General features: G+C 40.0%; 1 pseudogene across 1 annotated transcript in view; it reads right to left on the bottom strand.

Moving 5' to 3' along the window:
• Window positions 1-2,318: 2,318 nt before the first annotated feature.
• Window positions 2,319-26,740, bottom strand: part of LOC145482758 (polycystin-1-related protein-like) — a 31,983-nt pseudogene continuing 7,561 nt past the window's right edge. Inside the window, exons 2-13 of the transcript XR_014048812.1 lie at window positions 24,859-24,978; window positions 24,038-24,524; window positions 22,661-23,237; window positions 22,006-22,185; window positions 18,107-18,232; window positions 17,294-17,479; window positions 16,328-16,579; window positions 9,624-10,352; window positions 8,968-9,204; window positions 6,487-7,722; window positions 5,133-5,301; window positions 2,319-4,031 (exon numbers count right to left, since the gene is read on the bottom strand). The product of XR_014048812.1 is annotated as a polycystin-1-related protein-like (transcript). The remainder of the gene's footprint in view (window positions 4,032-5,132; window positions 5,302-6,486; window positions 7,723-8,967; window positions 9,205-9,623; window positions 10,353-16,327; window positions 16,580-17,293; window positions 17,480-18,106; window positions 18,233-22,005; window positions 22,186-22,660; window positions 23,238-24,037; window positions 24,525-24,858; window positions 24,979-26,740) is intronic.

Here is a 26,740-nt window from a genome sequence, read left to right on the forward strand (position 1 = left end):
TTGACCTTGTGTATCACACATGTAAGCAATAATTTAAATCATACCTAATCAATGGCCTTGGTTATAGACGGCAAAGTCCTGTAGAAATCTACGTGAAAAGACGACGTGACTCTTGTGACGGGTCATGAAGACTCATAAAGTCATGAACGGGAGTTTCACGATCCAAAATCGCCGTAAATTTGACAGATAAAACCGAGAAACGTTCGCTACTTCCTTTTTGGCCATTTTCCATATGTATCTTTGTCTAAACAATGTAGAGGAAAAAGTTCAAATGCAGCGGTTTAAAACTGTGACTGGTCAGCCAGCGTTGTTAGATATGTTGTTGTGGTGAATTGCATAGCGTGACACTGTGACAAGGAGAACAATTTGCATATTCATGTTGTGTACACAAACGTTACATAAACACTTGCGTTTTGTTCCGAGCAAACGTCCTATTAATCGCTGCAGTCGGGACTGGTTCCCCTTTTTTAAAGTAAAAAAAAAAAAGAGAACTAATAAAACCAAGGAAGAAGTAGCGATGCCTTTCTCCATTTATTCGCCAAAGGTGCTCAAGTTTTGAATGCAGGACTACCGTTCCACCTTGAGGGCCGACATTTTGCCAAAATCGTCTGCTTGGGCGCCGGCTGATTTCTAGAAGACTGTGTCATCTATAACCAAGGCTTATTCTGAGGTATTATTTAAATTATTGCTTAAGTCTGCAATGCACGATGTCTACGAATAATCTGTGTTATGAAACATGTCGAATTATTTTCATAAAGATGACTGCGAAATCGAAGTTCTTGCTCGCTCGTCTAAAAAAGACGCAATTGGTCAAAATACCCTTTATAGTTTTTCGTCTAGCGCGCTTAATTTTCACGGGCCAAACTAGCCATTTAAACCCCATTTACACGGGCTAAAAAATCGGCACGGCACGCCAAATTTTTGGCACCGTGCTGACGATTTTAAGGCACGGCACTCCCAATTTTCGACGTGTAAACGTATCGGTCCCAAATGTAATGTGGCACCAGTACCCAAAATTTTAGGGGTGCCGAGACTACCTCCCGGAGGTAGTCTCGGTACGGGTAAACGAGGCACCGTGCCAAAAAACTCGTTCGTGTAAAAGCTCTCCGGTGCCGTTCCAGGCCTTTTTGTTGTGATTTTTACCATACGCATGCGTGGTTGTCACAAAATGGCGACGGAAGAGACACGTCGTTCGCGCTCGCCTAAGAAAAACCGAGGAATAACCTGGTCAGATGAAGCTACAGAAGCGTTACTAGAGTTGTGGGCTGAGGAGTCCATTCAAATGTCACTCGAACACTCAAAGTCATCAAACGAAACGCGAGCCGTTCAAAATGAATTGAAAACTCTCTCTGGTAACTCGAAAATTTTCATACCAAACTCCGTGTCTGCCATGTCAAACCAGGCCTGATTACTCGGTCTCACCCATAGGCTTCTTTCACGGAAGTTCCGACAAGCCACGTGAGCCATCGCTGCAAACAACCATTTCTTCCTCCGTCTTTTTTTTTTCTTATTTCGCCAAGATGTGGCTCAATTTCCTTGTTGAACCGAAGATGGCTCTTCCTGTTTCGATGTAAGTCACATTTTACCCTTAAGATGCGATGCAAGATGACGGCAAGCTGTCGGCAGGCTGTTTATCCGCCATTTCCCGGGAATACAAGAGATGAAGAGAAGGGGTGCCGATTAAAAATTGGTACCGTGCCCAGCTGGAGAAAAACCTTTTACTTTGGGTCGTGTAAATGGGTAGTGCAGTGCCGAAATGGTTTAGGTACGGTGCCAAAAATTTGGCGTGCCGTGCCGAATTTTTAGCGCGTGTAAATGGGGTTTTAGATATGGTATACCTATAGCATAGCTCTTCCTTTAGAACGTTTTATTTGTTGAGAGATTCGTATACTAGAAGAGTTATGACCCTCTAAAATCAGTTGAAATTTTACATGTAAATTAAATTGAGATAGTTGTATTTTTCAAACGGCCAACAAGTAGACAAAACATATTTACTTCAAGATGCCTTTTAGCTCAGAGGAATGATCAAAATGTAAATTACAAACTGTGTGAATATGAAATCCAGGCAAGTTCCCTTCTTTCTGTACTGGCCTGTTGAAAATGTGCAATTTTGCATAAATGCTATCGGCCATCTTTGTTGATTACGCGGTATTTCGAACTTTCCTAGCTTTCACAAAAATGTGAAGTCGCTAGAACTTTGAAAGTATATTTCTGAAAATACTTCACCAAAAGGGTCTTTTTGACGCAATAAAAGAAAATCCGAATTTTCCGACCTGTCGTCGGATTCTCCATATTTACAGGCAAAGACTCTTAAGAGTTCAATTGAATGACTCATTCGAAGTTGCTGTAACGTTTACCATGGGATCCGAAGAGTTATGAACACCCATCTCATCCATAATCAACTCAAATTTCTCTTCCTGCTCGGCCTCCCTGGAATATTCTTGGACTATACTGGCCAAGCGCTGGAACAGATCTTTCCTGGTCGCCAGTAATCTTCTTAGTTCGACTTCTGCGAAACGTACTTTCTTTACCTTCTCATGGCAGCGATTTTCATTTCTTACAAGCTTCTGATATACAATAACATTACTGACTTGATCAAAGAATGACTTTTTTCTCGAGTTGTTTTGCTTCGCATTTCCTGATGCTTCGATCTTTTGTTTCCTGGAGGCTTTAATTTGTTGGCTGATTACATCGAAGTTAATTGCTCTACTGCTCCTGGATTTAACTTCGGGAGTTCCATCTTCTGTTTTCCTAGACCGGGCTAATGTTTCCTCGAGTTTCCGTTGGCGTAAACTATTGCTTATCTTATCATAAAATTGATGGCGTTGGCTTGTTTTCTTCCAGCTGCATTCGTCCACGTTTGGGTCGTAAAGTGGACTTTCCTTTACAGTGTTCTTTGCTTCTGCAAGTGCGTCGTTAAGTATGACGATGAAGAAGTTCATCGCCAAAATGGTAGTACTCAGCAGAATCACAGCTGCGAAAACTCTTCGAACATTTTGTTGGTGAGCTCTAACTGATTGACTGGCCTTGCTTTCACTCGACCCAGAGTCAACTCTATTTGCAAAAAACTAGCTTTTAGAAACGATGAATAGCGCTCAAATCCCGCTCCGAAAATCAGAATACCAAAGTGCAAGAAGGCAATGAAAAAAATTAAGAAAATAACACTGAAAGATGCGAGATGTCTCGCACTGTTCTTCAATGTTATGGAAAACACAGCAACGTGTTTATTGAATCTTATCAGGCGCAAGAGTTTCACAGAGATTACTAGCACCAACAAACCAAGAACGACATTATCTATCTCGCGCCAACCCGAGCTTCTTGGAAACTCATATGACCATACACGTTTTCTTGTAATTTTCTGATGGCCGAAGACACTTTTTCCGATTGTACCACATACATAATAATACCTAGGACGGAGAAAAACACTTGATACAGTTCCATCCAGTTCCAGAAGGATTTAAAATACCGGAAACCCCGCTTGTAGAGCTTGTAACCCTCTCGTCCAAGGTAACAGAGCACGAAGATGGTAAATAAAAGAACACAGATCATATACAACTGTTTGGCGGCGGTCTGAGTGGAGGGCAAAGAGAGAACATCAATTCTCTTGAACGTTGCCGTGTGTCCTGACGCCCCAACTTCGTAGAAATACGTTGCAACAGCTAAAACATTTACTGACGGGTTGAAGGCTGAGAATTCCACAATAACAGCTCTGGTTTGTCTGTCCAGCCAGTCATTAGTTTTTAAATTCTTAATAATGCTAAAACCTGTTGCGTTCTCGTATCCTAAGTCAGCCACGAATCCTCCCCCAGGGTAAAATGAGAATTGTCCCCACTTGGGCACAGTTTCACTCTCCCCCGGATTCTGGTATCGCCAGGGCTTCGGGCAAAGTCGTAGTAGCTCCTCGTGACTCGAAGAGTTGTCGGTGGGCTTCCAGGCTGGTTTACTATAGGGGGTTCTATCTTCATTTTCTAGCCCGTATCCGTCGTGGCACACCGGAAATATTCTCGTCATATAGTCAACCTTACAGGATGCTGAAAAGTTTACAAAACCATTATTAGAAAATAGCTGTTCATGCCTTAAAGAAGGCTCTGTTCTACTGCAAAGCGGTTAATCAGAACATACTAGCTAATGCTATAATCAGAATTAACCTACTTTGACAAATTTCCAAGTAGATATAACTCATAGACTGCTTTTCTCACACTTCAAGGGTCCAACAACACGTTGAAGGAACAAGTATATTTGCTTTTGGACAATTTTAGTTAAAGCAATAGTAAACGCGACAAACCGAATTCAATAATAGCTCTATTATTAGATGTTTTAGTGTGTAGTATCGCTTTATATTTTTACTCGTTGTTTGTATTTTACTAACACGGCACAACTCGTAAAAATATACAGCGATACTACCCACCAAAACATCTAATAAGATATATTTATAATCCATCAAGTAATTTCACTCGCGCGCGACTGGTCTAAACGCGTCACGCAACTGAATACTCGTCCTAGTAAAAACTGGGGAATATCCGAGTGATGTTCCCCAATTTTCAAATCGGCGCGTGTTGCGAAAAATATTTAAGGATAATAAACACAATAGCTTTCATTTGGCCCGATATTTGTCCGTGGACATTACCCATTCGTCAAAGCTCATAGTGTTCCTCGAGCTACACTCTCGGAGAACCGTTCGCTTCTCGGAACAGATAATGTTCAAGGACAAATATCCGAGGGTATTTCCGCGCCAAATGGAGGCTATTGTTTATCTGTCTTCAGCTCACAGAATAGTGACTGAAGTAGCTCACTCACGGTATTTTAAGTAATTTTGGCCACATGCAAAATTACCTTTAAATTGAAAGAAACCGGATACTAGTACCTTATTAAAGTAGAGAAACACCAAAGAGATAATAATAAACAGTAAAGGAACAAGGATGGTAAAGGATGGAAAAGATTAAAACGAATTACAAAGGACGCACTTAAAATATTTAGGCAAAACTTGTCAAGATGCACAAACCGAGAGGTAACTCCTTTAAGACCGCCATGGATTAGCCATTATCTGAACCTCGGTATGCACTTTCTTCCGGATACAATTAAAGTGGCGATTATTGCATTGCAAAACATTGTGCTTTGAGACTAAAACTTACTCGGTTTTAGTCTTAGTTGGCGGGCTCGCGCCATCCCAACAAGGATTGAGTGCTTGTCTCCAATGTACACTGTTTGATTCTCTTGTTGGCCATTGTACCATCTGCCCGCAAACACACCTGGGATTAAAGCGTCATTTAACCAGCTCCAGAGCTTCTCGTTATCGTTAACCTATCATAGAGAAAAGAGAAAGAGAAAAACAAAATGGACCGGTGAATACCGTAAATCCTCGAATTAGCGCCTCCCCCCCCCCTCGAATATGCGATCCCTTCGAATAAGCGCCCCTCCTATCGGCCGAAATTTAAAATAAGCGCCCCCCTCGAATAATTGCCCCCCTTCCCCATTTTGTGGGCGAGTAATAAGACAACAAAGGATGTATAGTTTTCGTCATGTAGAGCTTAGATTTGTACATTGTTTCAGTTTATGAACACGTTAAGTGAACACGTTGAACACGTTAAGCACTAACGGTGCCGCGATTTAAACTTCAGGATCAGCTTTTTATGTCTATAAACGGCGTATGTTGTTGTTTACGCGCACATGATGTATTGAAAAAAATGATCATGTCAGGCCACGATTTGGGAAAAATTAAATAAACGACCCCGTCTTCTCCTAAATTTGAAATAAGCGCCCCGGGCGCTGATTTGAGGATTTACGGTATACGAATGTTATTGAACTAACGCGCGGTCTATACTGTGGTAATATTTCACTTGCTCCTTTCTTCCCCCAAGGTTATGGACCCAGCCGAAATCGCTTCCATTCCGCATGTCTTGTGACGCCACGTTCTAAGCACTAAAATATGGTGGACTCATTCTCAGGGTGCGTTCGACTGACCTTATTCCAGAATAAAAATATCACTATTAATTCCGCATTATTCCAAATAGCCAGTTACTTTTCAATGCTCAATTAAAAACCTCTCTACCAGCATAGAGCGGTTTCCAATGGAATATCGTAAAACCAAAACCAAAGTAATCACTTAAGCCAATCACAAAGGACACAGACCAACGAACCAATCGATAATCGAAGCAAATACATGAAGCTGACGCCAAGCGCGAGAAAACGTATGCGGGCGAGTCACGATTGGTTATGTTTGACAAAATGGCACGAGTTTTTTAAGCCAATCGTGTAGCATGATACAACAAAACCAATTTACTTTTCGACATTCAATTGAAAACCGCTCTAACTTAATTGAATTAATTGAAGAACATTTCGCTTTGGTTTTAAACATCATGCCTACTGTTCGTACTGCTCGTTTTGTAAAATATGTTAGGGTTAGCAACAAATGAAAAACCAAACGAATCCACAAGATTACTCAGTTTGGAGTTAAACAAGACTTGTTTCATTGTTGACGGTACTTACCTTTTCAAAGTTTGGTAACCCATCCCGGATGGACTTTGTCATTTGATATTGGTAACTATTCCGGTTGCCATAACACAAGACCATCACCATGAAGATGAACAGGACGTAAACGACAAGCTCGAAGAAAAGAAGCGACAAGTTCTTTTTCTTTAGCTGTTGTTTCCTCATGTCTTCCACTTCAGATAGCTTCATTTTCCACAGTCGCTGTTGTGAAGGGCTACTTTTAGCTGCTTCGTGGCTTTGACGTCCTTCAGATCTACTCTTTTTCCACTTGAGAATGGCGGCGAGGAATATCGCTACGAATAACGCTTTAGCAGGTTCTGTAATTGTCACATCCTTCCCCAGTGATACAAGCACTGACGTTAGCCACTGCTCGCTGGTGCTCTTTCCCCAAATCAAGCTGTAGATGGTAAACGAAGCAGAAACAACACAAGAACTAAACAGGAAGAACCAGGCCAGGTAGGTAAGCCACTTCGCTTTACGACAACACAGAGTCTCACTTGCTCCTTTCTGAAAAAGGAATACTGTCACAATGTTTATGGGTGCAACGATAAGTGCACTTTTAAAAGTGATAATGATCTGGGCCCACGAGAATTTCAGGGGTCCTACTTGTAGCACTTGCTCTGATTTACCTTCCCATTCATAGACCATCGCGTTAGCAAACATGGCTGTAAGCAGCACTGACAGGCAGCACGATGCTCGCTGTACTCTTGTAAAGCGGCTTCTTCTCGGCTTCGCTAGAACTGAAACCCAAAGATGGGTTTCAGTCAGACCTCTCCACCAACGCTTTAGCATCTCGTGTCTAAAAGTGCCCTCATTTGGCGCCTGTTCAATGATTCGCTCAATTCGACCGTCTTCTCGCTCCAGGGCAGGCCACTGGCTGCTGGTAAACGCCCAAGCGTGATTCACCTGTTCGTCAATAACAACGATTTCTTCTAGAAACCAGGAAGGGCTCTCACCAGAGTTGTCATGACCAATTCGCAATGCCTGAATCGCGCCAAGGGACTGACTAAGATTAAGAACAAACACATCCGTGTTTCCACGAGTAAAGAGAAAATTATCCACGCCAGGCTCCTCTAAGTTCAGCTGAACAATTCCACTGCTTCCTTCACTACCGTATATCTCCATGGCAACCTTAGCTGTTGTACCTGAATTTCTCCACACGCCCGTGGAAATGATTATCCGATAGATGTGTGAGCAGCTTGCTGTGGAGGGTAGATGCACTGGAAGAGTAGTCTAGGAATCAAAGTGGATTTTATTTATTAATGTACTGTGAGATACTAGACATGAAGTTTTAACGGCTCAAGCTAAGATCATGATAATAACGAATAAACTGGAACCCCGTTAAAACGGTCACCAACGGGCCATGAAAATTTCACAGCATTAATGGGATCTATTTAAGTGACATCTTTGTGAAGGAAATTGTGTTAACGACAGAGGTCAATGACATGTTACAGGCGTTTGAATAAACAAGAGAATCGCTCAATATTTTTTCTTTTGTTTAACCAAACAAAAAAAAAATGTGTATTTGGTTGGTTGTAAGTTGGGATTTCAGAACGTAATCGTTGGCCGTATTAACAGGGTGGCCGCAGGGACGGGTTTTCTTATGAGAAAATGTACGGGCGTTTCGACAGGACAAAAAAACAACACGGCCGTAATAACGAGGTGACTGTATTAACGAGGTGACCGTGAGGAGCTGTTCCGCTAAATTTAATTTGTTCCTATATCAACCAATCAATCAACTGTAATTGCCACTTTTTTTCCTTCCATAAATCACTTGACTCTACAATTGTTTATGTACCAGCTCGATCATTTCAGCCGGCGCGTCAGAACGTTAAAAAGTATTTGAAGAAGCTTAATCCCTTTTGAAGATATAGAGTTTGGAGCTTTAAATTTCCCTCGATTTTGCAAAGCCTCATTTTTTTTTCTGGTCCCTTTTCCAGTAGTGTTATGGCTACATTCGCATCTATCATCATGTCTTTTTCAATACGTTTTTCGCATTTCACTTTATCTTAACGATTTCTATCCGAATTAATTACATTTTGGGCCTTAATAGGGAAAAATTATTTAAACAATAACAAAAAAACCCATACGATTGTTTGAAATTAAAAGTTTTATCACTGCAAAGTTTGAGCTGCATCGGATAAAAGACTGAAGTTTCTCCGAGGGTGCAGCTTCAAGCCCTCTGCTACCCCGGTGTGCTTAAATCTACAACATCTTTTTTACAAGCTGCATTTGTATGAATTCCAAGATTGTTGAACTGAAATCGTTGGATTCCAGGGTAGAACCCGGCAAGTTTGTAAAATGTTCAAAACAGTGGATTTTACAGTTGAACACAACATTAATTCTTATAAATCGATATGGTTAAACTTCCTGTAATAAGTCATGTTGTAAGTTTCATATATAGGGCCATAAGGAAGACTACAGCCTTGACTGTAATTATGCACCCTATTGAAATAAATTGTCCTCATCAATGCTTACATTTCTAGCGTCTTTTTTATCTGCTTTTCTGACGATAAGCAGCACGACAATATAACACAGGAGAACTACAGAGATCATCACAATAACTGCAACGTTTCCAGTTTCTTGGAGATCCTTGAACTCCACTGAGACCTTGTCAAAATCAATGGGATTCGGTTTAATCAAAAGAGCTCCTCCAAATGAAGTCAGATGATTACAGGAACAATTAATAAATCCGTTGTATGTTGCTGATAAAACCTGGTAAAAAATAAACGGAAAAAGAAAACGAAATTAAATTAAATCGTTTAAAATTCTCCCCATTATCATTTGTAGTACGTAGGCTAGCAACAGCTGATCATGTTGCTTGTAAAACGTCCTATCAAAATTATTTTTTTTCTCTGCCAGTCTGTTAAAATTTCATCATAAAAAGAATTTCACCACAGGCTTGAAATAATTACTTCATTTCGGATTGGTTCATAGAAGGCAAATTTGTCGCAAACAAGCACTAGAGTGCTACAGCCTACGTCAAATTACGAAAACTATTAAATGCCCCGGACAATTGCCGCGGATTACTCTTTCATATAAGAATTTCAGAAGCAGAGGCTTCTAAAGATCACCAGATTGCAAAATTGAAAATGACAAATGAGACCTGACTGAAGAACGTTTATACCACTCACCCGACAGCCCTCTGCTATCCACTTTTCCCTCTCCTCTGACCAGAAGACACAGCTCCCAAGGGCTACCCTCAGAGTATAGTTTTGATCCGATTTAGAATCGTATAATGGCACCACAGTCACATTTTCGTCCTGAGGGGGAGTGGGAGGGGGGTCCTTGACCTCGACACATGAACGCTTTTGTCGTCTATTTCTGAAACATGATCTTTTCTCCCTCTTGTGAGAGTTTTTTCCACTTCTGTTATAGCCTTGCACTCCAAGAAAGTACTTCCCTGGTTGCTTGGCGAGAGTTTCTATTTGACTCGTTACCTGGGAACATTTAGTTTTGCCATCCTTTCTGCCATGCGCACCTGGTGACCAAACACACTTTTCGCTCTTCGAGACAGTGGCATTGAGGTCATGCTCTTGGGTGGTTGGCCGCTGACCATATCGCAGGTACACAAACAGATTTGTTTTTGCCTCAGTAGGCGTGATTTCCAGCATTATCAGGTTATTTTCGTACTCAACATCAATTACGTGAAAACGCAGATCATCATTCTGGGTCAAATACGGCCCATTTTCGAAGGAGACCGTCTGGTTTTGTAATGGTGGAACGATGATAACGTTGTTTGAGAGATTTGATACTTTGATCAGCTCGCGTGTGTCATCTTTTAAGTCCAGAGCTAAGACATCAAAGTTGACTTTTTGCTTAGTACTGTCCCAGGTGTAAGGATTGAATGGGATTGATAGCATCTGCAAAAAGGACAAAAACTTTCATCAACTGTCCGGCATTAATAACGTTAAGAGTGTGTCCGCGAGAAAACCAGGCAGAACCAGGTAGCGGGTGATAAAGCTAAAATCACCCATTTCACTCAAACTTGGCACAAATGTTGAGTTTGGTGAGTGTATTATTGTTATATTGAAAAGTAGGTCAAAATATTTTATTGCCTTCAAGTTAGGGGGACCCCCTAGAAAAATGGCCATTTCACACTAAATATGCATATTTAACTAGCCATCTTTGGTTAAGTATTTCTACAACAAGAAAAACCATGTGAAAACGAAATCCACTGGATCATGTGCTACAACTATCAGTCTAAGAGCACAGATATTCATTTCAACTGGGTAATTTGATTTCTCTCCATGGCTTCATCTTAAGTAAGGTACATATTTCGTAGAGTTGTGAATAGCCTTTAATTGATGGCAAATATCTGCAATGGGCAAAACCAGAAACATATCACCTAGAATAGGTGATAGGCTTCTGGCAAAACCAAATACACATTATTCTAACCTGGATAGTGAGAGCAATCAGTAAAGTTCTCAAAAAAGCCATAAAATGTTTGGAGACTTCAATATTTTTTCTGTGCTGGCGTTTACATACAAGTTTACGATTTATGGCCATTTCATGAACATCCACTAAAACACAAAAGCCATTTCTCTGTCTTAACCTAACCCGAAATCAACAAGAAATATCAATCTAAGCATTTTCCTACCGATTACGAGACACTTCTTTCAAATACTTTCGAAGCTATATCTTAAGGCATATAGGCGTACAAGTAGGGGGGGGGGGGAACGGGCGGGCGAGGGGGATGCAGTCCCCCTAGCTACGGAAATAACCTAATTTTGCGGGCAAAACGCTCATAATTCGGGCAACGACATTTAAGAAAAAAAAAACATTACAAAATAAAGCTGTTGGCGTAATTTCCAAAACTCGTAAATAAAGGTTCGTACTTTTTATGTCTCTCTGTGTTATAAGACGCCCGACCGGGGGTCTGTAGGCCGTCAAGTGGTTTCTTAAAAGAGTTGCTAGCTAAAGTAGTACCGTGTGAAGTGTACCATTTCTATCTGCTGCTGATCTGAAGCATCGTTGCGCACCGAAGACGCTATGGTAATCAGTCGGGACAGCGGCGCGCCTTTCCTTTTAGGTTTCAAGGCTTGTAAGCTACTTTCTCTGACATTTGCCTTGCAAAAAGGACTTAGACTGAAATGATTTGAGTAGCCTAGGGTTTTCTGTTTGCTAGAAGTCGGTTAAATGTGTATCGTGGAAATCTACTGTAAGGATATTATTTCCTTTCCCAACTTTCCATCAACAAAACAAGGACACGAATGAAAGCGAACGAAGACCAAGAGTTTTGTTCTTGTGGAAGCCCTGAAAAGAGCCGTTTGGAATGTCTTAACAATGGGGTGTTTTAATTTTTTTCTAGTACGTCCATGTTGCTTACCATCTTATTTACGTGGCTTCTGAATTCATGGAAGGCTTGCAGTGTCGGCTGCAAGTCTGCTGTGGCCAAAACAAGACTATCTCGAAGGACTTCTGGCAATGCCTCGTGCTGTTCTTTGGACGTCTCAAGTACGTCGAGACGCCCGTCTCGAATACAGAATAGCTTCTGTAACGGTCGTCCAAACGGCCCATGTCCATGTTACTGATCAGTTTTAGATTTACTAGATTGAGACTGTTGATAGATTTCATTCAGTATGCAAGCTTTCAATATAACTATCTTTGTGAACGTTTTAGTTTTTAACACATTTTGAATGCGTTTGCATCCCGATTTCAACACTCCCGCATTCGGGCATTGCGTATTTTTTGGGGGCAAGAAGTATCGAATAAGCATTGTCGCAGTCCATTTGATTATTGAAACTTGTTTATTCGATAACTCGTATTCACAACTACCTCAATCATAAAAGCACATGCGACATTATATTTAAAGTCTCGTGATCAGCTGTTAATCATAAATGTCATTTGAACTCTGTACGAACAAAATATAAACAAAAACCCCATGTGGGCTAATAAGTTTCACGACAAGACGGTCACCGCGCCCTTAAGTCCGAAGGAGCCCGTACGCCCACAGGCAGACCATCCTATTTACGGAAACGAAGAGAATCCATGAAGGTTATGAATAATGCTCTGAAAATTGTATATCTAAATTACATCTCGGTCTGAATATGCCAATGAAGTCTAATGAAACGTTAATCGACTCATGTGTGGTGTTTTTTCGCCTTCCTGGGCCGTCTGAAGGGTCTTTTTACGAAATTACTTTTGGTCGGTTACCGGTACGACAAGAGAACTCTCTTGCCTTCTCTTGTACGCCCATGGATATGAATACCGCAGCAGAAGATTCAACTCACAAGTTCCCTCAACTTACGCTTTCAGGTGTAAAATAGAATGGAAGCAAGAAATAACTGCTTCATACAGGTCACTTAGACGCGATTTTGCCCTCTCTTTGATTCTTGGATTTTGATGCCCTTTCAAAATGCTCAGTCCATCTTCCGTTGTTTTCGACGCACGTTTTAACAGAAAAATATCCATTACCATCCCGCTTTCATCCCCAGAGAAGTCAACAGGTTATCGAGAAAGCTACTCAAAACGCCGTTCAAAATACAGGGAGAGTCATCACTACTGCTGTAACATATAAATTTCTTTCAAACGCCACCACAATACATGCCGCCATCTTTGACGATATTATGCGGTAAAATTTGTATTACCATACATGAACTACCTACTGAACCGCTTACTTTTCAATACCGGTGACACAGGTCACAGTGATATGTGTATCCCCGCACACATATCACTAGTGATATGTGTATCCCCTCAAAAATGGCGGCCAGTGATATGTGTATCCCCCACCCCCCTCCCCTCTACTTTAAATAGCAATATCCTCCTTGAAAGCGATCTCGTCGTCCGGTCGCCTACTAACCCTCACTGGACGAACGACTAACCCAAACAGACTTTAAACACAAATCTCAATTTTTGTAGTTGAAAAAGCTTCCGTATCTGCTGCTGGAATTGTGTTCTTGATCCTAACTGGTTTTCTGCGTGCAGGATATAATGAATTTAAAGTTAAACACCAAATGGATCTAGATATATTTCAATTTGAGTTTAACGGCACGGGATTTCTAGGACGATTTTAATTGCGCGGTCCATTCTCACCCCTCGAGTAACGCACATTCTCCACTGTTCATCACCTTGTTTACATCTGAATTATTCGTGAAGTGAAACACATATCACTGCTTCGACCCGCTCACCACAAAATGATTAGTGGCACTCGTGTATCCCCCTACACCCGCTTTTCAGTTCGATTTTTTATAAGATATGTCAAGTTTCAAGCTGTATACATTGCTATACTGCGAATATTGCTAGCAAGTTTCATAATAATCGACTTTTATTCTTCGGTAGATAGCCTAGATAACGGCTGTCTTCCGGGGATACACATATCACTGCGCCATGTAATAATTAGTGATATGTGTATCACTGCATGCGGTCCTCTACAACCGAGGTCAGTGAAACTCCAGAAATCCCAAGCTATGAATAAATGCCGGGTGTGAATATTTTTAGCAAGCCAGTTTTGACAATGCATTTTAATGGCCATTTTTCTTCTTGGGTAGAAAGCCAATATAACAGTTGTGTCCATGGGGATACACATATCACTAGTTCATGAAATAATCAGTGATATGTGTATCCCTTATTATCCCGTGCACGCGTGCACGCGTTTTCAGTGGAATAATCGAGTTTCAAAGTCCAGTAAACCCAAGCCGTGTAAAAATGTTGGGTGCTAATATTGCCTGCAGTTTTGACAAGGTTGATGCGCTATATTATAAGAGTTGTGTTTATGGGAATACACATATCACTGCGCCATAAAATAATTAGTGATATGTGTATCCCCTGCATGCGATTTCAGTTTAGATATTTAGACATTCGAGTTGGAAAGTCCGCAAACCTCAACCTGGGTATAAACGTCGTCACGAGTAAGCAGCCAGCACGTTTCGGCAATAATTGGCCCTTTTTTCGATCAGGTAGGTAGCCAATCTATCGGCTGTGTTTAGGGGATACACAGATCACTGCGCCATGAAATAATTAGTGATATGTGTATCCGCTGTTCGAAGTTTTAGTCAGATACACAATCGAGTCGGTTGGAACTCAACCAAACTCCAGAAATCCTAAGCTGCTCCGTTGGGCGCGAATTCATGTCTGGTTTCTCCTACTCTTTACAGCGCTCGCTGGAACCTCGCAACCGAGCCGCCATTTTGTTCAATTTTGCCATCCAAGAACTAAAGAGAGCCCAAAATCGCGTCTAAGTGACATGTATGTAGAAGTTATTTCTTGTTTCCATTCTATTTTACACCTGAAAACATAATTTGAGGGAGCTCGTGAGTTGAATCTTCTGCTGCAGTATTTATATCGATATCGTTAGAATGCCTTAAGATACATTTTGTTGTAAAGTTACGAAATATTTGAAAGAAGTGTCCCAAGCGCTTCTTTTCGCCGAATTTTCACTCGTAATCGATAGGAAAATGCTTAGCTTGATATTTCTTGTTGATTTCGAGTTAGGTTAAGACAAAGAAATGGCTTTTGTGTTTTAGTGGATGTTCATAAAATGGCCATAGATCGTTAACTTCTATGTAAACAGTACGCCAGAACAGAAAAAAATATTGAAGTCCCCAAACATTTTATGGCTTTTTTGAGAACTTTATTGATTGTTCTCACTATCTAGATTAGAGTAATGTGTATTTGGTTTTGCCCATGGCAGATGTTTGCCATTAATTAAAAGCTATTCACAACACTACGAAATATGTACCTTACTTAACATGAAGCCACGGAGAGAAATCAAATTACCCAGTTGAAATGAATATCTGTGCTCTTAGACTGCTAGTTGTACAGTAGAACATGATCCAGTGGATTTCCTTTTCACATGGCTTTTCTTGTTGTAGAAATACTAAACCAAAGATGGCTAATTAAATATGCATAAATTAGTGTCAACTGGCCATTTTTGTAGGGGGTCCCCCTAACTTGAAGGGAATAAAATATTTTGACCTACTTTTTTTGCCACAATAATTCACTCACCAAACCCCACATTTGTGCCAAGTTTGAGCGAAATCGGTGATTTGAGCTGTATCACCTCCTGCCTGGTTTTCTCATGGACACACTCTTAAAGGGTGTCCCATATGAGATATCGTGTTTACATACATACGTACGTACGTACGTGCATACATACAAAAAACACACATACATACATACACACGCACGCACATACGCACACGCACACGCACACGCACACGCACACGCACACGCACACGCACACGTACGCACACACACACACACATACATACATACATAGACTTAACTAACGCGTCAGAGATATTTAGCTAAATATAGCTAACTGGGGACACTAACGCATAAAATAAAATATAAAATACTAACTTGTGTTTCAAAATGTATGGCAAATAACATTTTGCAGACCTAGCTGCCTGTCCTTTCTAATTCTTTAGTTATTTCAGGTACCCTGGTTCCTAACTCTATTGATATATAACCTTGTAAAAACATTTTTGTCAGTCCAAGGGGAAACAAAGCTTGTTGTTGTCATGGAAATTAGGAAAGAGATCTACAGATTTCAATAAGGAGTCAAATCCGTCATTACAATACAAAAGAAATGTACCTAGATTTAAACACCACATGCAAGGCCATGGTGCTACTCAAAAAACATTCTGTTTAGTGACTTTCTGAAACTCCATGAAGTACTAATAATAATAATTTGGTAATAATTTAATAATTACTTATTACTGTGGATATTGTACGCTTTATTTCTGGTCACAAAGGGAACAATAAGTTTCTCAGTGTTTCTTGAGATGTAGTGGAGGGAAACATCTCAAACCACACTTTTCAGAAATGTCAGGATTAAGTAAAGCTTGTTTCCCTCAGGACGGTCATCATCTGGTGCTTGATACAATATGCATACCTGAGTGTCCACAAAACTTGCTCCTTGTATTCCGCTGGACTCCACTGCTTTCTTTCCAGCCGGCAAAACAAATCTGGCATCTTTTTCTTCAATTATTAATCCTACATGTTTATCCAGGCTATGGCATCCTAAGGTCATGGTCAGTCCTGTTGTCTCAATCAATATCATTTCTTCCTCTGGAACTCTTAGTGCCAGCACTGCATCTCCAACTAAGCTGAGGATGTTCATGGATCTCATGACTAATTGTTTACCCTAAAAAAAAAAGAGTTGTTTTATAAATCAAACTCCAAAGGACTCACATGTGGTCAACCATCATCACAAGAAAAGCAACAATTTACACAAAGAATCAATCCAAGCAAAGCCAAAAAACTGAAGTAGATGCTGTCAAGCTTGGGAAAACATGTGACCAGCTGCAAAACATATTACAAGTAGAAAGGCGGGAAAGGCTTGGTGATTGCTTCAGAGCTAAGCAATGAAAAAACATGCGTATAACCAGTGCCAAGTGTGAAAATATGTGAGCCAAGTCATCTGTGGGAAAACATGTAACCAGTGCCTAGTATAGGAAAACATGTACAGCAAGTCATGTGTGGGGAAACATGTAACTAGTGCCAAGCTTGGGAAAACATGTAAGGCGAGTCATGTGTGGGAAAACATGTGACCAGTGCCATGAATAGGAAGACATGTAAGGCGAGTTGCGTGGGAAAACATGTATAACCAGTGTCAAGCGTGGGAAAACATGAAAGCTGAGTCATGTGTGGGAAAACATGTAACCAGTGCCAAGGTTGGGAAAAATTTAACAACTGTGTATGTAAGGAATGTTAGTGTAAGAATTTGTCACTTAATTATTACTGACAAATGCAAGTTAGGTAATTATCGTCAAAGTTATAGATCAAAGTGGTCCTTGTGCATTTCAATGAAGTAACATTAATTGACAGCCATTAAAAATACAAGACAGCAAATAATAACCTTTTCTTGAAAATCAGAACCAACATCTCCTGATGCAATGACAGCTCCTGCCTTCAGCAAGCTGTTAAGACAGAAACCTAAGTTTTCTGCAGATTGGGTGACCAGCGGTATCTTGACCACATCTTTTGCTTGAGTAGCGATCCATAAGAATGATGCCATTGAATCAATAGCAGACAATGAGGATCCCTATAAAAATAAAGTGTAATCAGCAACAGAATAAGTTGTTATCTGCTTGGCTGAATCTGAGGCTACAATAGCTTTTCACAGCCTGTTGTAACTAACAATGGCTATTCATGCCTGACTTGATATCAGAGTATGATTCCCCAAACTCGCAATTCAAGACATTGATCAAAACTTAATGATTATGTAAGCGCATCAAGTGGGACGTGACAACCCAAATTGTAGTTGTCATCAGGGCCATTGCTAAGAAACATTGAACATATAGTTGAAATGATGGGATACTGTTTATGGGATAATGTTTTAGAGCTTATGCCACTGTTTAACTGGATAGTTAATCGCCAGAAACAACCCACCTAGTGCATTTAACAGTCAAAGTAAATGTTTCTTGAAATTAATGAACATTCATGGATGGCAATGATATAACATCTATAAATATTATTATTTAGTTAGAACAAAGGGAAATAAGCTTGATCTTAAAGCATTCTGTGATCATGCAATATTTTCAAGGTGAGATATTGGAGATTGAAATATTTAGAGAAACCAGGAAAGGGGAATCCCCTTTTCTGTTCATCTCCCCTTACCACAACCCAGCATCCTCATGCTATACCCTCCCTCAACATTTATTTTGCTCACCAGTGACGTGTCAGAGACTTTTTCTGTTTGATGAATAGCAGACCCTATAATGGAGGAGCTTTGTAAAAGGTCTGGAAGACTTTTCACTTGCAGTGAGACAATCTTTTCAATGATGAAGTCTTGAATCTGCAATTTATGGAAATTGTAGGAAGAACATTGCCAGAAGAGTTTCTGTACTGACATTTTTTCAGCACACTCCAGAAACAAATAATTGTTCAGCATTGGACTTAAAGCATATTTCCTGATATGTTAATAATCATAATCATAATCATAATCATAATTATTCTATGTTATTTAATTTTTAATAGTTCATCTTTTTATTCTGTAAATATTTATACGAGGGCCACTGTTTTTTCAGTTATTACTGCTTGGTGTTACCCTTGATATATAAAGTTGATTATTATAATATAATTATATAGTCATATTATATAGATAATCACGTGCAAATTAATTTGATTTGCTAATTTAAGTGTGTCAAGACCACTGTGTAGGTATAGCCTGTATGCAAACTTCTACTATAATTTCCCTTCACGCAGAAAAATTGATGTCTAAGAAGCGCCATCCCTAATTGAGTTTCAGTATTCTGCTAATTCTCCAGAATTCAATGACCATATGCTAATGAATGAGTTGCCAGTAATCGGATAACCGTGTTTGCGCAAAGAACTCTGGAATCGTCAGGGGCAAACATTGCAAGTCGCTGGAAGGAAATGTGTGGCGAAAAGTTGTTTCGACACCCAAAAACATGGTTTTAAGGAGAGATCAATGCTTTTTTGCCGTTGTTTTATCGCAAATGGATTTTGGCAATGTTGATACATGGAAAAATGTAAGTTTTTGTTTGAATAACTGTGAAATAAGTGACAAAATTTACCGATAAACTCCCTTTTACTTGCGTGAGGTTTATTGTGAAATACATTGAAGAGAATATTGAAAATTTCAATACACGCCTGATCTCGAGAGGCTACCTGGAGCAAATGGTAGAAAAGACCCTCCGAGAAGTTAAATATAAAGACAGAAAAGAAGCTCTAAAATAGAAATCGAAAATTGCAGAAGGAACTACCACCCTTTGTGTCGTGCAATTTCACTCAACTGTCAATACCAAACTTTGGAAAGCATAATCATGCACAAATGGCACTTTTAAATACAAATGCTCAGAGATATATTCAAGGAGCCATCCTCGATCTGTTATAGCAAAGGAAAATCACTGAAATACGTGCTTGTAAAAGCAAAACAAAGGCTTTGAGCAACACAGTAGCCACACAGCATGAGTCGTGCGGACTCATTTGTCATTAAATCAACCCTAGACAGTACAATGATCGCCACCAGGCCTATTTCCAGTATTATTTGTATGACTGAGATTTCAAATAAGCCAAAAGTAGCCTGTCCACAACTTAAAAGGCTTTACTGAGTTAGTTCCTCTCGATTTATACCTAATTAATTTTGCAATATTTTCAGACCATTACGCAATGTAAATTTCACAATAAACCTCAAGCAAGCAACGGAGTTTATCGGTAGATTTTGTCACATATTTCATGGTTATTCAAACAAAAACTTACATATTCCAGATATCAACATTGCCCAAATCCATTCGCGATAAAAACGACGGCAAAAAAGCACTGATCTCTCTCAAAAATCGTTTTCTTGTACCTCGAAACAACTTTTCACCATACATTTCCTTCTAGCGACTAGCAATGTTTGCCCCCTGACAATCCCAGAGTTCTTCACGCAAACACAGGTATCCGATTACTGGCAACTCATTCATTGGTTGCTTGACAATTAGCCTCGTTAAAAGTTGACTGTGAACGGTTATCTGTGTTTCAACACAAGATACTTGACATTATTTATGTGGTGTTTAATATGTGGTTTAATGTTTGGTATGTTTCTTATTGACTTGACATGTCCGGTTGAGTGCTGTTTTTTTCACGACACCTGGTAGCAGAAAGACAGAATACTGTTGACAGTGGTGGGTAATAGGAATCCATCCATTTCACTAAAATACTCATTAATCACAGTGATCATTCTTGCTTAAGAATGACAAAGAGACAACACAAGAACAACGCACTGGTCTGATAAACTAGTGCCAGGCCCCTATTGGGAAATCAGTCCCTTATTTGTAGCATTCTGTTCTAGAAAGTTACATATATAGATCACTGGAGGGAAACCGCCTAGCAAAATATAATTATGCCAAACTACACAACAGAGGCACTAAATTGGACACCATGCAGACCTAGCTACGAGCCATAAACATTTGTTATCACTGTAGTCAAACGGATTCGACACAAATACTTGCACTTCATTAAAACACCTCTTAATAACACAACATACCATATCCATATAAAAACTGAGGTTATGTTAGTTGCGTCGAGACAGCAGATATCAACATTTCCTGAAATTCCTTCTTTCAGAATGAGTATAAATGACCATCCAGTGAAGCAGATGTCATCTACGAAACCTCTTGGTGTGCACATCGACCAAAATATGAACTGGGGATGTCATATACAGAACATTTGCAAAAAGATTGCTTCTGCATTGGGTGCAATTAAGCGAATACAACATCTTATAACCTTTAATTTGTTCAACCATATTTTAATTACTGTAGTGTTGACTGGGGCAACTGTGGCAGTGGTCTCTCTGAAAAGCTTCAGAAGCTCCAAAATTGTGCAGCCCGTATTTTAATGTGTGCCAATTATGACTTTAATATCGATAAATTGTTCCGGGCACTCGGTTGGCGTAAACTCAAATATCGAAGATTTGAATCAGCTGCTTTTATAATGTACAAATCTTTACATGGATGACCCCTGAGTATCTGAGTTCTAGATTTGTGTTTCAAAACGACATAACATCATATTGATTAAGGAATACTGAAAATAAATTGGCTCTTCTGCAGCCCCGCACCAATTATTTGAAGAAGAGTTCCTCTTGCAGTAGAGCCAGGCTGTGGAACAGCCAATAATCCAGTGACCTACGTGCAACAACATGTTTACATGATTTTAAACGTAACATACATCACCACAGTTTTGAATGAGTTTTAACACGGCATCCTTGTAAAGCAGCTCTTAGTATGTAGTTTAGGTTAGTTTAATTAGGGATAATTATTTGATCTTTTACCATTTTATAATCTTTGCTGAAGGATTAACTGTGTATAAATTAAGTTATCATTACCATTGCCAATTTACCCTAGCCTTCAGAAACAAGAATGGAACTAAATAGCTTGGAAGCCAACAGTGAAAAGACAAAGGCAAATGTCAGGAAACGTGCCTGGCTTCACAGACCTCACTTTTCTCTTGTGAAAGTAGACATCTCCACGCAGGCTATGTTTTGAACAAATCATATAGTTTTGATTTCCTCATGTTTGAACACGATGAACTGAGGTTACTTTGTTTAAGGAACTCAAATGTTCATAACCACATTTAATTACTGTAACAGTGTTGACCGGGTCCTTAATATAGAGCAAATTAGGGAGAGGATCAAAAAACAATCAACCAATCAAGTTGTGAAATACCTGTACTAGTTGTAACTTATAACAACTGAACAAGTTGTGTGAATCTGATTAAATGTACAGAAACAGAACTCAACTCATAATTAAATTTATGCTTCTCTGACGATATGTAGACTAGGAGTAGTTCCTCTTTCACTTAGTCCATCAAGCGAGACTCTGAATAGACTGCAAGGAAAAAATGGCCGCCTAAAATCCTTGGGTCGAGAAGCGCTTCTTGCCCCTGGATTTCATGCAGCCATTTTTTCTCACGGTTCTCATTCGCGTCATACTCGACGGACAAAGCAAGACTAATTAGAGAGGGACTACTCATAGTCTGGATGAAATGATAACTTTTGAACTACGTTGCAGAAAAAAACTGCATGTAGTTAAATAAATAGCAATTTAATGAAAGCTAGTTCATTACCTCGGATATTTTTGTTGAGTCCATTGTGGTATCTTCTAAAAGTGCTTGAAGGATCGCATTTGCTATTCGTTCTGCCTTGCTGAGATCCCCATCTTTGATTGCATTATAAAACTCGCTGTCATTTGCTGTTATACGTCTGCTGATTTGATCTGGTCTCAAGAGCTCTGGAAATGGTTCAGCCTACGGAAATATCCACGTGCAATATGTGACAACATACCGTTACTGATAAGTTAATAAAGATGGTGAATTTTTTAAAGCTCGGTAATGAAATGTGAAGGTGAATTAATCAACATGACACGAGCATGGGACAAAGAAAAATTCTGAGTCCCCGAATCTTTATTAACTTATCACTACTCACGATGAATTCGATAGCGTTGATCCTAGCAGTATGCAGGACACCTATCATATATGAACTCAGTTAAATGGCCCTGCTCTCCATGAGTTCTCGTAGCTCAGGGGATAGAGCGCCCGCCCGGTGTTTGGGAGGTCATGGGTTCGATTCCTGTTGGGGACTCAGAATTTTTCTTTGTCCCACGCTCGTGTCATGTTGATTAATTCACCTTCACATACCGTTACTGGTTGTTAAAAGTAACAACCTGTCATTTAATATGCATGTAATGTGATGCAAGAGTTAATATAATCAAGGATACTGTACCTGCACGGAGAAATGAGTCACTGTGACATTGAACTTCACAGTATAATTCCAAGACAGCTTTCCAGATGGCAGCCATGAGTTAACATCACTACTATAGCCATAGTACAACAGCCCATGTAGACCATTCTGTAGTTGATATTGAAACAAATAAGACAGGGGGGTGCTGTCACTTTCCCAGTCACTACAGCTCAGGTTAAAAACAGTCTCCAGTGATGTGCCATTTGATGGAGTGATGGAACATGTTCCCCCTTTAGGTGGTGATGAAGTGGAGATGTCGCGAGTACTCATTCCTTGTTGACCGTCCATAGTTTGAACAAACACTGCCAGGCGGTAGTTCTTTCCGTCATCAAGGGAGTCCTCTTTGATTACAAAGCTGCTAAAATCGAGGGACGTAGTTGTGATAAGTTGCAAATCTTGTATTTTCCTCCAAACAGTGTCATTATTTGTGGCAGATGGGTATTGTTCGTAAAGTATCCATTGGTATGCAGATATCTTGGAGCAGTGCGCTCCATAGCGCTGTGACTGGATACTTAGTTTAACTGATGGACTGACTTTAGGTTCACAATTTATTATACATCTGAAAATCAAATGAAATTAAATATTATGTCATGAAAAATGCCTTTGAACAGCTTTTATTCTAGGAAGGAGGTAACACCTATCATATCAAACAAACAAACAATCTTTGAGTAACTGCACTTGTTTATTTCATGGCTATGTGCTAATAAGCAGTTCTTTCTTCTCATGGATGTCATGCTATTCTCACATTAGTATCAAGAATCTTGTCGGTTAATGGCAAAAGAAGTTTCAAGGAAAAGAAGAAATAAGAACTAAAAGTACTAAAGTGAACCAGGGTACCAATTGCATCCAGAACCAGTGACAAGCATTGGTTTGGGACCACCAGTTACCCATAAAGAATTGAAAAAAATAAATAAATAAAAATAAATAAATAAGTAAAATAACTGAAAAATCTATTAATGTCCTATGTTTGTCTCTTGTGTCTTCTGAAGCACGTGCTGTTAATTAATGCACTGCTCTCAGGTGTACTGGCGTTTTAATAAATTAATGTTTTATTAACCATTCAATTCTGTTTATTTCTTGAATATTAGGTAATTTATCCAACTATGCTCCAACTGGACTTAATAGCCGTTTCAGTTATTTTGTTTGGTGTGAAGTCGTGGTGTTATCAGCTGGACATCTGCCACTACCTGTACCATATAATAATGCAGAGAATAGAATCAACATTATAGATTCTTGAGCAGTTAGTGTAAACTGCAGACTAAGGACTGCTGACTGTAAACTGCAGACCGGGGGTCAAATGCAGACTGCAGACCAGGGGGCAAATGACAGAGTTGATAAACAATGAAACAACTTTCATACCGTTGAGATATTTGAGGCGGATCCCCTTTTACCAAATGTATAACTTGATGATCACTTGAGCTGCGATAATCTTTTGCCACCACCAGTTTAACTACTAAGGTCGTCAGGTCCTGGAACATGGAAGAGGCAGTATTGAATGTAACTTCAAGTCCAGAATCATTCCCAATATAATGAACATTTGACTGGTTCATTCCTGTGAAGGAGTCGCTTGCAGCTGTCTGTAGGCCAGAATAGTTACCTTTGATCTCACGATAACGCCAGGTGAAGTTCATCCCGGAGTGGTTCCCTAGTCCAACAACCGGGTCATAGGAAAGTGATGCATTAATCGTGATGTTTTCGTTTTGTCCTTGGATTGCTTCGGCACCACCATAGATGACAGCGATGAGGTTCGGTTTTCTTTGGTAGGACTTTCCATCTAAATTCCATCAAATGACAACTTTCATTAGTTTACACATATCGTATGTATTGAGGGGGACATCGCGGGGTTCTAAACACCTCAACACCGCAACACCGCAACAAAAAAAAAAAATTAACGAACACCGCATCACCGCAAGAAAAGTCAACGAAACACGTACTTTCAGTGCCATAATTCGTTCATCTACACTTAAAATAATACTGTTTATACCTCAACAATTTTCCACAAAATAAACACAATGTTTCTGTCCTCGCTTCTCCACGTGTCTACCGACCACTGAGCTCCGGGTTACCGTAGCGTGAAAAACACAAACATCGCACACCGTAGGGTTTGAGAACACCGCAACACTCCAAGTTGAGATTTTATTCACCGCATCACCGCATTGAAAAAACATCAACACTTGTACTTGTTGCTGAGATCTTCTTTGTCAATGTTGCTGGCAGCACATTGAATGGTGTTGTCTGAGAGGCTGAAAAGGATGATGAAATGGCTGAGGGCGCTGATATAAAAGAATGACTTGACGAGCCTGCAAAATCATGATCAGAACATTTCAAAAAATACATAATGTTTTAATTACAATTATGATGATGTTCTTAGTTCGCCTTATTACGATAGTCATCGCGCATACCCATCACAAAAGAAAATGCAGAGTGAATGTTTTAGTTACTAATAACGCTTATGTCTATCTTGAATTCCCCTTCACTGCTATCTGGGAGAACCCCTTTGAAAATACGTCAATGCCTATATAAAGTTGATTCATTAGACTTTGTAGTGAGGTGACTTAAGGAAAACATCATTACCGGCTGGGAGAAAGCATAAAATTTGGCACACAAACTCATTTTGGTCCTCCGAACAGATTTAGGCTGGGTGCCACATGACCCGATTATCCGGGGGGGGGGGGGGACGTGACACGCAATTCAATTTGCGACACTCTTTGCCAGCATGAAAACGAGGCTTTTATATTAAAATGTTGTAAAATAATCGGTTAATATTTGTTTAAGAACATTAGAAATAATCATTTGGGTACTCTATTTATTTCACAAAGATTTAATAGTAATTATGGTGTAATCACCTGACAATCACACCTCGAGATTTTTGTTTTCTCGCACATACTGAATACATAACAAGAATGTCATTACAGAATGGAGTAAACTAAGAAAAGCACACACATCCCGTGCTTATATTTATATCGTAAACTGCAAGTCGTACGGCCAAAATATTATTTATGACAAGCTCGAAAAAAATCAAATCACGGAGATGTGTCGGGGGGAGGGGGGCGTCTGAGGTTACCAGCTATCAAGAAAACTTTGAAAACTGACTGGCAACACGGAATTTGAAACACATTCTATTAAGATCAGGTTAATGTTAATTATTGCTGCATTCTCCTGAACACTGACATAACCCTGTACAAGGGAGATTAGCTTTGATACATTTGCATCTGCCAGCACATTCTTGTTTGCAACCACATTTAAGGAGACAGGCTTTGGCCGCTTCAGGAAGGGTCATCCAGACAGGTTTCCACGTGGCATCCATGTCACACCAACCCCATCCCTCGGGTGAAGGAACCATCTGAACGGCCTGCAGGCTTGTGTACCAGATGCTACTTTGGTAAACTGCTCTTAAAGCGTGCTGTAATAGCGAGTCCTACATAAGCAAAATTAGAATTCAGCTTTGCTACTTTTGTCCCTGTCGTTACACATTTATTACTACAGAAACACGGCATCAAATAAATAAGAACAGTAGAATAAGTCGAAAGCCTGAATTTCACTCCTTACAAAATGTTGCGAGCTCAAATTACCTCTGTGGGAGGGATGTTCTCTAGGGTCCCGTTCCTTTTGGTGAAAATTTCTTTGCGGGCTTCATTTACATTGTTTGAAGATGGAATCATCCTTGTCCAGCTGGTAATAAGGGTGATCTTGCAGGAATTTGAATGCCTCTGTCACGTCAGGGAATGACTCCCATGCGTCCTAGGCGGACTTCTTACCCTTGGCAAAGAAACAGGAGGTCGTGCCGCATCTAGTGAATGAACGAAACATAGGGAGTGCCCGAGACGTTTCAGGGCCAAGAAATTCGCATGGGGCATTCACAGTGATGTATTGGACATATTTCCCCATGCCCAAACAAATCCAGATGGCTGCAGACGGATACAAAGTGATTAAGTCACGAAAAATCCCTATCATTATGACAAGAACATCCGTATCCACTATGCGGACAAAAACCTGACTGCATCCTTTGTTCAGCGCGTGTTGAACATGTACAGCAATTCTTGTGTCGGCTTCCTCGTGGTC

The sequence above is a fragment of the Orbicella franksi genome, chromosome 3, assembly GCF_964199315.1.
Source record: "Orbicella franksi chromosome 3, jaOrbFran1.1, whole genome shotgun sequence".
Lineage (NCBI taxonomy): Eukaryota > Metazoa > Cnidaria > Anthozoa > Scleractinia > Merulinidae > Orbicella > Orbicella franksi.